At 41.2% G+C, this 12,710-nt stretch overlaps 1 long non-coding RNA gene across 1 annotated transcript in view; it reads right to left on the reverse strand.

Moving 5' to 3' along the window:
- Positions 1–11,796, reverse strand: part of LOC123393249 — a 35,184-nt gene extending 23,388 nt beyond the window's left edge. The window contains exon 1 of the long non-coding RNA XR_006607986.1: positions 11,568–11,796. This is a non-coding gene — a long non-coding RNA (uncharacterized LOC123393249). The remainder of the gene's footprint in view (positions 1–11,567) is intronic.
- Between the last annotated feature and the right edge of the window lie 914 nt (positions 11,797–12,710).

Below are 12,710 nucleotides of genomic sequence, written 5' to 3' on the forward strand. Positions count from 1 at the left end.
AATATCCACCAGGTAATAACATGTTTGGGTTTACCTTGTTGTTCCGCCCACCAGCCACACATCAGTGTTCTTAAAGGTAAAAAGACATTGGTTTTGAACAGAGAGAAGAAAAGGGAAGCCCCAGGTTGTAAGATGAACGTGGGCCCTATTTGCACTTTACTGTGGTATTTTAGGATGGCAAGATTTAGCAAATAATAGTACAGATGTCCCATTAAATGTGAATTTCAGATAAATAACAAATAATTTTTAGTATAAGTATAGCCCCAATATACATGGCATCCCATGAAGTATATCTCAAGTAGTGCATAGCTTCCTGTACTTAATCAGGCAACCTCACTGGATTTTTAAGTGAAAGGAGTTGAGCTTTGTTAAGAGGTTTGCAAGGTCGGGAAGACCAGCAATGGGGCTGCCTCTGGCAACCAGAAGGGTAATGAATCCAAAGAACCATAGAGAAGAGACAAAGAGGAGACAGAGAGGCTGGGAAGATGGGGAATGGGAAGACCCTAAGCTTACCTCATCCCATGGATATAACTAGATAACCCCCACATCTGATAATCTAAAAAATGGCCTGAAGACTGGCAGAACAGACTCCACAACCAAATGTGGAGGAAAATGCTGCATCCAAGAGGGTATGAAAGGCAGACACAAAGTCAGGAGTTAAAAGTACCCATGGGACCATCCAGGAAGGAAGGACATGAGGGTGTGGAGAAGGGAAAGGAGAAGACCCTCATACCCATAAAAGAAAGACAAATCCCTATAACATTTGGCTTTGAAAACCAGAGGGGCCCAATCTCATGAGTCCTTTCAACCAGTGGAAAAGCCTGGAACTTTACAAATCAGTAGGCTTGGCTCTGGAAGAGCAAGGAGGGTGAGAAGAAACTGAGTCCCTGACCTTAAAGAATAGCACAGAAAACAGCCTGCTAAGATAGAGCATAGAACAGGCAGATTGAAAAAATGCCTGGGGCTTACAGGAGGGAGAGTCATTTACTACTCTCAGAGAGTATCCCAAGGGACAGAGATCACTGGGAGACTCTTCCAGGAACAAAGGAGCAGGCAGGAGCCATTTAACTCGTCTGTCCCCCCAGCATAAACACATGGTGGTCACCAGCAAGAACGAGCACAATGCTGACATTCACTACCTAACTTGCTTATACCCAGGCCCCCCACCTCCCCAGGCTTTGGTGGATCTGCCCCCTCCAGCACAACCTATCTCAGTACCAGTGCTGCAAGTCTCCTCCAGAAGACCAGCACAAACCTTGCCAACACCCAGTCTCTCCATCCAAGAGCTTTGCGGGGCTTTGAGTCCCAAGATGGCAGGGTGATAAGTCCTCTCCCATGGAGGACCAGCACACACCTTGTTAAAAACTGTGCACCCAACTCCAGCTGGCCCAGTCCCAGTGATGTCAGCACATCCCCTCTGCTGGCCTGCAAACCTTGTGGGCACTGTGTGCCCCACCCACTCCAATACACTTGCTTGGAGCCCATTTAAACTGGGGTCATAAGCCTGGTAGTGTGCAAGCAGCCCCAAAAGGGACCAGGACCACTCCAGAGTCATTCCCATCCCATGGAGAGGGAAAGAAACCACACACACCAGTCAGATTGTAGCCCCAACAGTGGGCCAGGGGCAGACAGTTGGGCTGATGGCAGTCCCTGCCCAGCAATAAAAGCTTCTCAGGGGACAACACAGGAAAAGAGCCCTGTGGTTTGGTGCTACTGCATCTCTGGCAGATGCCTGGTGTGATTCAAGCCCAAGACAGCTCCAGACTGCTCCACTAATAGCACAGGGGCCAAACACTGCCCGTAAGAGGCAAAAAGCCACAGAAGATAGCTGGAATGACAGAAAAAGCAGTCAAATCACTAGAGTAGGGTGCATGCAACACACATAGGAGACACCCTGAAGTGTCTGGTTCCTGTCAACAAGAGACACTGTGCTACAGGGCACTATATGACCTCTTCTTCATAAGGCCATTACCTTCAAGAGCAGGAGACATAGATGACTCTCCTAATACACCAAAACAGACACAGAGAGTTAGACAAAATGAAGAGAGAAAGAAATATTTCCCAAATGAAAGAACAGGACAAAAACCACAGCAGGAGACCTGAGCAAAATGGAGGTCGGTATTATACCTTCTAGGGAATTTAAAGTAATGATCATAGGGGGACCTGGGTGGCTTAGTGGGTTAAAGCCTCTGCCTTCGGCTCAGGTCATGATTTCAGGGTTCTGGGATCAAGCCCTGCATCGGGCTCTTTGCTCAGTGGGGGGCCTGCTTCCTCCTCTCTCTGCCTGCCTCTCTGCCTTCTTGTGATCTCTCTCTCTGTCAAATAAATAAATAAAATCTTTTTAAAAATAAATAAAGTAATGATCATAAAGATACACAGAGGACTTGAGAAAAGAGTGGAGAACATCAGTGAGACTGTTAAAAGGAGACAGAAAGATCCAGTCAGAGATGAAGAACACAATAAATGAAATAAAAAATACACTACATGGAATAAATAGCAGACTAGAGGGAGCAGAAGAAAGAATTAGTGACCTGGAGGACAGAAGAATGGATAGTTATCAACCTGAATAGGTGAGAGAGGTAAAAAAAAGCAAAATGGCCATAGACTTAGGGAACTCAGCAACTCCATCAAGCTTAATAACATTCACAGTACAGGAATCCCAGAAGAGAGAGAAAATGGGGCAGAAAATTTATTTAAAGAAAATAATAGCTGAAAAACTCCCTAATCTGGGGAAGGAAACAGACAAGCAGATTCAGGAGACACAGAGATCCCCCCCAAAAAATAAACAAAAGCAGGTCCACATTAAGACACATAGTAATTAAAATGTCAAAAACTAGGGATAAAGAGAGAATTTTAAAAGCAGCAAGAGAAAAGAAAACAGTTCTATAGGAAGAAAACCCAACAAGCTGTCAATGGATTTTTCAGCAACTTTGCAAGTCAGAAGGGTATATTCAAAGTACTAAAAGGAAAAAATCTGCATCCAAGAATACTCCCTCTAGAGAGACAAGAGACAAAAAAAGGGCACTATGTCATAATAAAGGGGACAATCCAATAAGAAGGCATAACAATTGTACATATTTATGTACCCAGCATGGAAGCATCCAAATACATAAAACTGTTAATAACAAACATAAAGGAAATAATCAATAGTAATACAATAATAATAGAGAACTTTAACACCCCATGCACATCAATGGACAGATCACCCAAACAGAAAATCATTAAGGAAACACCAGCATTGAACGACACACTGGACCAGGTGGATTTAACAGATGTATTCAGAACATCACATCCTAAAATAGCAAAATACACTTTTATTTTAAGTGTACATGGAACATTCTCCAGAATAGATCACATATTAGGACACAAAACAAGTCTCAAAAATTCAAAAAGATTACCACAGTGTTATGAATCTAGAAATCAACCACAAGAAAAAATCTGGAAAGAGTCCAAATACATGGAGTACAAATACACGCTACTAAACAATAAATGGGTCAACCAAGAAATCAAAGGAGAAATTAAAAATGTACGTGGAAACAAATGAAAATGAAAACACAATGATCCAAAATCCTTGGGATGCAACAAAAGTGGTTCTAAGAAGGAAGTTTACAGCAGTACAGGCCTACCTCAAGAAACAAGAAAAATCTCAAATAAACAACCTAAATTTATACCTAAAGGAACTAGAAAAAGAACAAACAAAACCTCAAACCAGCCAAAGAAATAATATAGATTAGAGTAGAAATAAATGATATAGAAAACAAACAAACAAAATAAAACAGATCAATGAAACCACAAGCTGGTTCTCTGAAAATTTATTTAACAACAGTTTGATGAACCTCTACCCAGAATCATCAAAAAAGTGAAAGAGAGAGAGAGAGGACTCAAATAAACAAAGCAGACATAAAATAGGAGAAATAAGAACTGAAACCACAGAAATAAAAAGGATTGTAAGAGAATATAATGAAAAATTATACAGCAACAAATTGGACAACCTAGAATAAATGGATAAATTCCTAGAAACATTATAAATTACCAAAACTGAAGCAGAAATAGAAAGGTTGAACAGACTGATAACCAGCAATAAATATCAGGGATCAAAAAAATTCCCAATGAACAATAGTCCAGGACCAGATGGCTTCACAGGCAAATTCTACCAAACATTTTTTTTTTTTAAGATTTTATTTATTTATTTGACAGAGAGAGATCACAAGTAGGCAGAGAGGCAGGCAGAGAGAGTGAGGAGGAAGCAGGCTCCCTGCTGAGCAGAGAGCCCCATGCGGGGCTCGATCCCAGGACCCTGAGATTATGACCTGAGCCGAAGGCAGCGGCTTAACCCACTGAGCCACCCAGGCGCCACTCTACCAAACATTTAAAGAAGAGTTAATACCTATTCTTTTCAAACTATTGCAAAAAGTAGAAGAGGAAGGGCAACTTCCAAGTTCATTTCATGAGGCCAGCATTTCCCTGATCCCAAAACCACATAAAGACACACCAAAAAAGAGAACCACATATCAATATCCCTGATGAACATAGATACAAAAACTCTCAACACCTCTGGGGCAAATAATACATTATATGTTAATAAAAGTAATTTTTTAAAAATCCTCTACAAAACACTAGCAAACCAAATCCAACAACACATAAAAAAATCATTCGCCATGATCAAATGGGATTTATTCCTAGGATGCAAGAGAGGTTCAGTATTTACAAATCAATCAATGTGATACATCACATCAATAAGAGATAGGATAAAAATCATAGGATCATCTCAATAGATGCAAAAGCATTTGACAAAGTACAACATTCATTTATGACAAAAACCCTCAACAAAGTGGATTTAGAGTGAACATACCTCAACATAATAAAGGTCATATACCAAACATCAACAGCTAACATCATACTCAATGTTGAAAAACTAAAAGTTTTTCCCTAAGATCTGGAATAAGGCAAGGATATCCTTTCCCTACACTTTTATTCAACACAGTACTGGAGGCCTTAGGCACAGCAATCAGACAAGAAAAAGCAACAAAATGCATCCAAATCAGTAAGGAAGATAAAACTCTCACTATTTGCTGATGACATAATAATACAGAAAATCTGAAAGACTCCACCAAAAACTAGTAGACCTGATAAATGAATTCAATGAAGTTTCAGGATACAGAATTAATATTCAGAAATCTGTTGTATTCTATACACTAAAAATGTAGCAGAAAGAGAAACTAAGAAAACAATCCCATTTAAAATTGCACCCAAAAAAATGGAGGTGAAAACTATAATACTCTGAAAACTATAAAACTCTGAAAATTATAATACTTTGACAAAAGAAATTGAAGATGACACAAATAAATGGAAAGTTATACCATGCTCATGGATTGGGAAAGCAAATATTGCAAAAGACTCCATACTACCCAAAGCAATCTACAGTTTTAATGCAATCCTTATTAAAATATCAACAGTGTTTCTCACAAAACTATAATAAATAATCTTAACATTTGTATGGAACCACCAAAAAAATCCAAATAGCCAAAACAATCTTGAAATGAAAAACAAAACTGGAGGTAAGACAATTCCAGATTTCAAATTCTACTACAAAGCTGTAGTTATTAAATCAGTATGGTACTGGCACAAAAATAGACAACAGATCAATGGAACAAAATAGAGAGCCCAGGAGTAAACCCATAATCTTATCATCAATTAATCTTCAACTATGAAGGCAAGAGTATGCAAGTGGGAAAAGATAGTCTCTCCTCTGTTGTGAAAACTGGACAGTTACATGCCAAAAAATGAAACTGAACCACTTTCTTACACCATACGAAAAAATAAAAATGAATTAAGCACCTAAATGTGAAGACTGAAACTATAAAAATCCTAAAAGAAAGCACAGGCAGTAGTATCTCTGACATCTGCCATAACAACATCTTTTTAGATATGCCTCCTGAGGCAAAGAAAACAAAGGCAAATATAAACCATTGGGACTAACATCAAAATAAAAAGCTTTTGCACAGCAAAGGAAACAACTAATGAAATCTAAAGGCAACTATGAAATGGGAGAATATACTTGCAAGTGACATGTCCAATAAAGGATCAGTTTCCAAAATATATAAAGAACTTACACAAATGAATACCAAAAAAAAAAAACCCCTCCAAATAATCCCATTATAAAATGGGCAGAAAACATGAACAGACATTTCTCCAAAGAGGACATACATACAGACACCCCTCAGACATGTGAAAAGATGCACAACATCACTCATCAGAGAAATGTAAATAAAAACCACCAGATACCACCTCACATTTGTGTGAATGGCTAAAATAAAGAACTCAAGAAACAAGAGTTGCTGGTGAGAATATGGAGAAAAAGAAACCCTCATCCACTCTTGGTGGAAATGCAAATTGGTGCAGTCACTGTGGAAAAAAGTATGGAGGTTCCTCAAAAAATTAAAAATAGAACTACCTTAGGATCCAGTGATCGGACTACTGAGTATTTACCCAAAGAAGACAAAAGCACTAATTCAAAGGGATACACACACACACACACACGTTTATTGCTCATTATTTACAATGGTCAAATTATGGAAGCAGCCCAAGAGCCCATCCATAGATGAATGGATAAAGAAAATGTAGTGTGGGGACGCCTGGGTGGCTCAGTTGGTTAAGCAGCTGCCTTCAGCTCAGGTCATGATCCCAGCGTCCTGGGATCGAGTCCCACATCGGGCTCCTTGCTCCGCAGGGAGCCTGCTTCTCCCTCTGACTCTGCCTGCCACTCTGTCTGCCTGTGCTCGCTCTCGCTTGCTCTCTCTCTGACAAATAAATAAATTAAAAAAATAAAAATTAAAAAAAAAAGAAAATGTAGTGTGTGTGTATATATATAACAGAATATTAATCAGCCCCCCCCAAAATGTAATCTTGCCATTTGCAACAACTTGGGTGGATCTAAAGAGTATTATACTAAACAAAATAAGCCAGGCAAGAGAAAGACAAAAACCATATGATTTCACTCACATGTGGAATTTAAGATACAAAACAAAAAACAGAAAAAAGAGAGAGAGACAAACCAAAAAACAGACTCTAAAGCATAGAGATGAAACAGATGGCGACGAGAGGAGTTGTGGGGGGGGGATCTAGGTGAAATAGGTGAAAGGGATTAAGAATACACCTACCCTGCTGAGCACTGAGTACTAAATGTAATGGTTGGATCACTATATTGTACACGTGAAACTACTATAACATTGTATGTTACACTGGAATTGAAATAAATAAATAATAAATAAATAAAGACAAAGAGGAAAGTAAAACTGAGTTAGTCAAACAAAATTGGACTAAATTAAATAAATAGTCAATTTTAAGCAAAGATTACATGTCAAGATAGAGCAAAAAGTTTGGCTTGGCCAACAGCTGAGGGCTGACAGATCTCTCAGGACAATCCTCTCTTCTCGCCCATCCAGGCAATGAGGGGGCCTTATCCTATGAAGCTACAGTCACTGAAGCGGAGTACCACAGTCGACAGATCAAAGACATAGGATTAACACTGACAGGAAGTATGGCTTTCATGATACAAATCACATGATAAAAGTATGTAAAGCCTGAAGAGTTCCATCCATGATAGTAAGACAACAGGCTCCCCACTTAGAGAAAAATAATTAAAGTCACTGGATCTTTCTCTTCAGGAGGATTAACAATTGCCTTTGCCCTTGGTCATCTGGAACACTCAGAGAAGCCACCCCCCTCAAAAACAGTAAGCTCCCCACTGGCATCTGGGTCCTGGGAATGATTCTAGAAAGCCTGCTCACCTCCACATTCTACCTAACTGGATGTGGAGCCACATTTAGGCTTACTGCTTCGTGAACAAGGTCCTGACTCAGGGAAGTGGGTTGATGAGGAAGAGAACCTAAAGGAAACAGGTAGAAATGACAGCCCTGAAGGGAATCATAAATCAGAAATTCAGCCTATAAATCCTAGGAGCAATTAAACTTGACTTCCTAGGCCAGGATCAGCCTGAAAAGTCTCCATGGTGTCCCCACTCCTAGATGTGACCTGACAGATTTATAATGAGAAAATTATATACAAAAGTGTTATTTATTTATTTATTTATTTTCAGCATAACAGTATTCATTATTTTTGCACCACACCCAGTGCTCCACGCAATCCGTGCCCTAATACCCACCACCTGGTTCCCCCCTCCCACCCCCCGCCACTTCAAACCCCTCAGATTGTTTTTCAGAGTCCATAGTCTCTCATGGTTCACCTCCCCTTCCAATTTCCCCCAACTCCCTTCTCCTCTCCATCTCCCCTTGTCCTCCATGCTATTTGTTATGCTCCACAAAAAAAAAGTGTTATTTTTTTTAAAAGTTATCTTATACCTCAGTCTTGATTATTTGCAAATCTCCACTCTAGTACCCATTTAATCACATTCAATGCTGGGGCACTGGGGTGGCTCAATAGGTTAAGCAACTGACTCCCAGTTTGGGCTCAGGTCATGATCTCAGGGTCATGGGATCAAGCCCCGTGTTGGGTTCCGTGGTCGGCGCAGAGTCTGCTTGTCCCTCTTCCTTTGCTCCTCCCCAGTTCATAAATAAATAGCAAAAATCTGTAATCACATTCAATGCATAAGAGAGCATGGAATCTGAGTTGGAAGTTCAAGTTCTATGACCTTGCCAAGTCATTGCTGTTTGCTTGGCTTCTGCCTCTCCTGACACATGGCAGGGGGTGCACCAGGAGCTCTCTGAGGTTGCTTCCAAATGTGTGATTTTGTGATTCTATGATCACTGAAAGTGCATTGTCAAGAGGGCCCAGTAGACATTCAGGTGAACCTGCTCAATGTCTTTATTTAAAACTGTCATTATCATTATAACATCTCTGGATAATGTTCCTGGATCTGGGAAAACAGAAACAAAGACCTTGGTAGAAATGAACCCCTCTCTCCTCCTTCTCTGGATTGTCTCTGTCCCCAGATCGGGCTGGACTTTTGGTTTTTAGGAGTGATTCAGAAAGACAAGGGCAGTATTTGTACAAAGCCACAGCTCTCGTATCAACAATGAGAAAAGAATGATCTGCCACTCTCCTCTTGCTTTCTTTCCTCTTGCACGGAGGCCCGCTGAACTGGTTCGCCCAGCTGTGGAATCACAAGTACATTTTCGAATGGTCGTCAAGAAGACGTTCAGAGTGGTGCCAAGAAAAGACAGTAAAAGACCACGGTTAAGTGCAAAGACTATCCAGCGTATAAACTCCGTGGTGAACAAAAGAGCCATCTGCAGAGGCCATTCAAAAAAATCATGACTCAGAAATGACCTCTAATTACAGAAGTACATTTACTTTATTCAAACATTTCGTTGGTGGATTAAAGCACAAAGTTTGCTTTCTGGTTGGAGAACATACCACAGCTATGACTCAATGCTCCCTGACCAGTGACTTTCAGGAGAGAAAAAACAATCCGGGCTGGTTAATGAGCACTCACATTAGACGTGGCTTTCCAGAAACCTGATTAAAGTGGCTTCCCCGCACTATAGAGAATGTGACTTTTGTCATTGTTTCCTCTTTTCTTCCTTTCACTTTATTCTTTTCAACATAAATCCATTTTGGATAAATTGGGGGGAAGTTTCAAAGTTGAGCAAAATAAGTCCCCTGTGCCTCAGTTTCCACATCTACTAAAATGGAGGGAATCAAATGTTCTAAGATAGGTAAAAGCATTGTTTCCAGACTCTGAAAACAATGCCTGGGTTGTAGCAACTATCACACCAGTGTTTACAACTAGTACTTATTATTTTTTTTTAAGAGAGAGGGCAAGCATGCACCCATGACATGGAGTGGGGGAGTGACAAGGGGCAGGGAGAGGGAAAGAATACCAAACAGATTTTCCACTGAGTGTAGGCCTTACCTCCAGGCTGATCCTGGGACCCTGAGACCATGATCCCAGTTGAAACCAAGAGTCCAAGGCCTAACAGACTGAGCCACCCAGACATCCCATTAACTAGTATTATTTTATTGAAAATTTTGCCACAATCTCCCACTTCCCTCCACGTTCCATCCAATATGTCCCACACATCAGCCACACTCTATGGCCTGCATCTTGTTTGTTATGGGTTATATTGTGTCCCAACCCTGACAAGAGGCCCTAATGCCCAGCGCTCCACATTGTGACCTTACTTGGAAATGAGGTTGTTACAGATGTAATTAGTGAAATTTGAAATTAAGAGGAGGTCAGAAGGGAGGACCCCTAACCCATAGTACTGGAGTTAGTTTCCTTGTTAATTAATTAATTAATTAATTAATTTCTGATTTTATTTATTTATTTGAGAGAGAGAGACTACAAGCTGGGAGAGAAGCAGGGAGAGAGGGACAAGCAGACTCCTCATGAAGTATGGATCCCAATACAGGGCTCAGTCCCGTGATCCTAGGATCATGACCTGAGCTGAAATCAACAGTAGGACACTACTATCTGAGAAACCCAGGCGCCCTGTGACTTGGGTTCTTATGGCGGGGCAGGGGGGGTGGGGAGCGGGGAAGGGGGTATTGAACACAGATAGGAGGTGAATGTGAAGAGACCCAAGGAAGGCAGAGATGAGGAGATACCTCTCCAAGCTGAGGAATGCTGCAGGTTTCCAACAAACCTCTAGAAGAGAGAAGAGAGACCTGCAATAAGTTCTCTCAAGCCTTCAGGACCAACCCTGTCACACCTTGATCTTGGACTTCTAGCCTCCAGAGCTGTGCCATAATCCGTGTCTGTTGCTTATGCCCAGTTTATGGGACTCTGTTACATCAGCCCCACCAAGCTAATACGCCATGCATGGACTGAACCTCCCACATCCCTGTTTCTAGCAATGCTGTGCGGGCCAGCTGGAAAGACCTCCCCTGTCATCCCTACTAGTGGGAAAATCAGTCCATACTTCAAACGTCACATTTGTCTGCTCATCTATTAGAATTAACCCATTTTCTTTTTTTTTTTTAAAGATTTATTTATTTATTTATTTGACAGACAGAAATCACAAGGAGGCAGAGAGGCAGACAGAGAGAGGAGAAAGCAGGCTCCCCACCGAGCAGACAGCCCGATGCGGGACTCGATCCCAGGACCCTGGGATCACGACCTGAGCCGAAGGCAGAGGCTCTAACCCACTGAGCCACCCAGGCGTCCCAGAATTAACCCATTTTCTACCATTCTCTCTCCATGCCACTCTTAATTCTTATTACAGTCCACATGCATTATCAGCTAATTGGGACTAGGTTGATCTTACTAAAGTCTATATTATAATATACATTCTATAGATTATAAGTCACAACCCAAATTTCAAGGATGTATTTTTTAAAAACGAACCTTCCAAATTACTTACAAGGTTATCAGTACATGTAGGGAAAGGTAAATATTTCAGCGAGAAACAAACTTTGATGTAATAGACTTATTATATAATATTGGGTATTACACATTCGTATATTACAACTGAGGCAGTGCCTTCACAGGAAGTCACATGCATTTGAGGGCCATGTGTTTGCTGTGATGCTTTGGGCAGCTGCTCAGTCTCATTTCCCCTTTACACCCCTTTCCATGCCTCCACCAGGCTGAGCAACTTACTTACCACCTCCATGTCTCCGCACCTGTGGCTTGCTCAGCCTCCAATATGCTTTCTGTCTCTCCTTCTGGTCTCCCTTTTGTAGCGCATTCTGATTGCATGAGGGCCAGTGTCTCCGCAATGAAAGAATTTACCCGAGGGCAAACAAAAGAGATCGTGGCAAATCAAATGCCGGTCTGCCCAGAGGCAGTGGTGAGGGGCTATAGTTACAGGGCAGAGCGAGGAAGTGAGGAAGTATGGGAATGTACAGGATTTTCCCTTTTTTGGTACTCTTAGGAACTGTGCCTAGGTCCTAGGGTTATTTTGAGGTGGGTCACTTAATGAGCCTGTTCATGTCACCTCATCAGCTCAGTGGTTGCTCTACGCCCTTTTGCCTTGCTCAAGCTTGCCTTGCTGAGCCTTGCTCAGGCTCAAGCCTGTTGCCTGAAAGCAACCTCCAAATCTTGATCATCATGACTTATGTGTATTGAGCCCTTACTTGGTGGTAGGTGCATTACCTATACCATTTATTCATCATAATAAGTCTGTGAATAGATATTCTTACCTCTGCTTTATGGAGTGGAAACTGAGCTTTTAGAGGTTAAATAAATTTCCTGCTGCCCACAACTGATAAGTTGAACCAGGTCTGTTGTGGTCAAGCTCTTGCCCAATTACTTTCAAAAATTCTTTTTTAGGGGTGCCTGGGTGGCTCAAGAAGTTAAGTGACCCGAGCTTTGGTTCAGGTCATGATCCCAGGGTCCTGGGAATCAAGCCCCACATTGAGCTCCTTGCTCCTTGGGGACACTGCTTCCCTCTCTTCCTCTGCCTGCTACGACCCCTGCCTCTGCCTGCTACGACCCCTGCTTGTGCTCTCTCTCTCTCTCATCAAATAAATAAATAAAATCTTTTAAAAAATAAATAAAATAATTAAAAATTCTCTTTTAATAATTCAGGTATTATATACAAAAAGTTCACTCTCTTTAAGCGTGTAGTTTGATAAGCTTTGGTAATGGTATGAAATCACCACCATTGTTACAATATACAATAGTTCTCCCACTTTAAAACTTCCTTGTGCCTCCTTGATGGTTGAGCCCCCCACCCACGCTGCAGCAACCACCAATCTACTTTCTGTCACTAGAAGAGAATGAAACAGTATACAGTCTTTTGTCT

This window comes from Mustela putorius, unplaced genomic scaffold, assembly GCF_011764305.1.
Source record: "Mustela putorius furo isolate JIRA1106 unplaced genomic scaffold, ASM1176430v1.1 tig00000785_pilon_pilon_pilon, whole genome shotgun sequence".
NCBI lineage: Eukaryota > Metazoa > Chordata > Mammalia > Carnivora > Mustelidae > Mustela > Mustela putorius.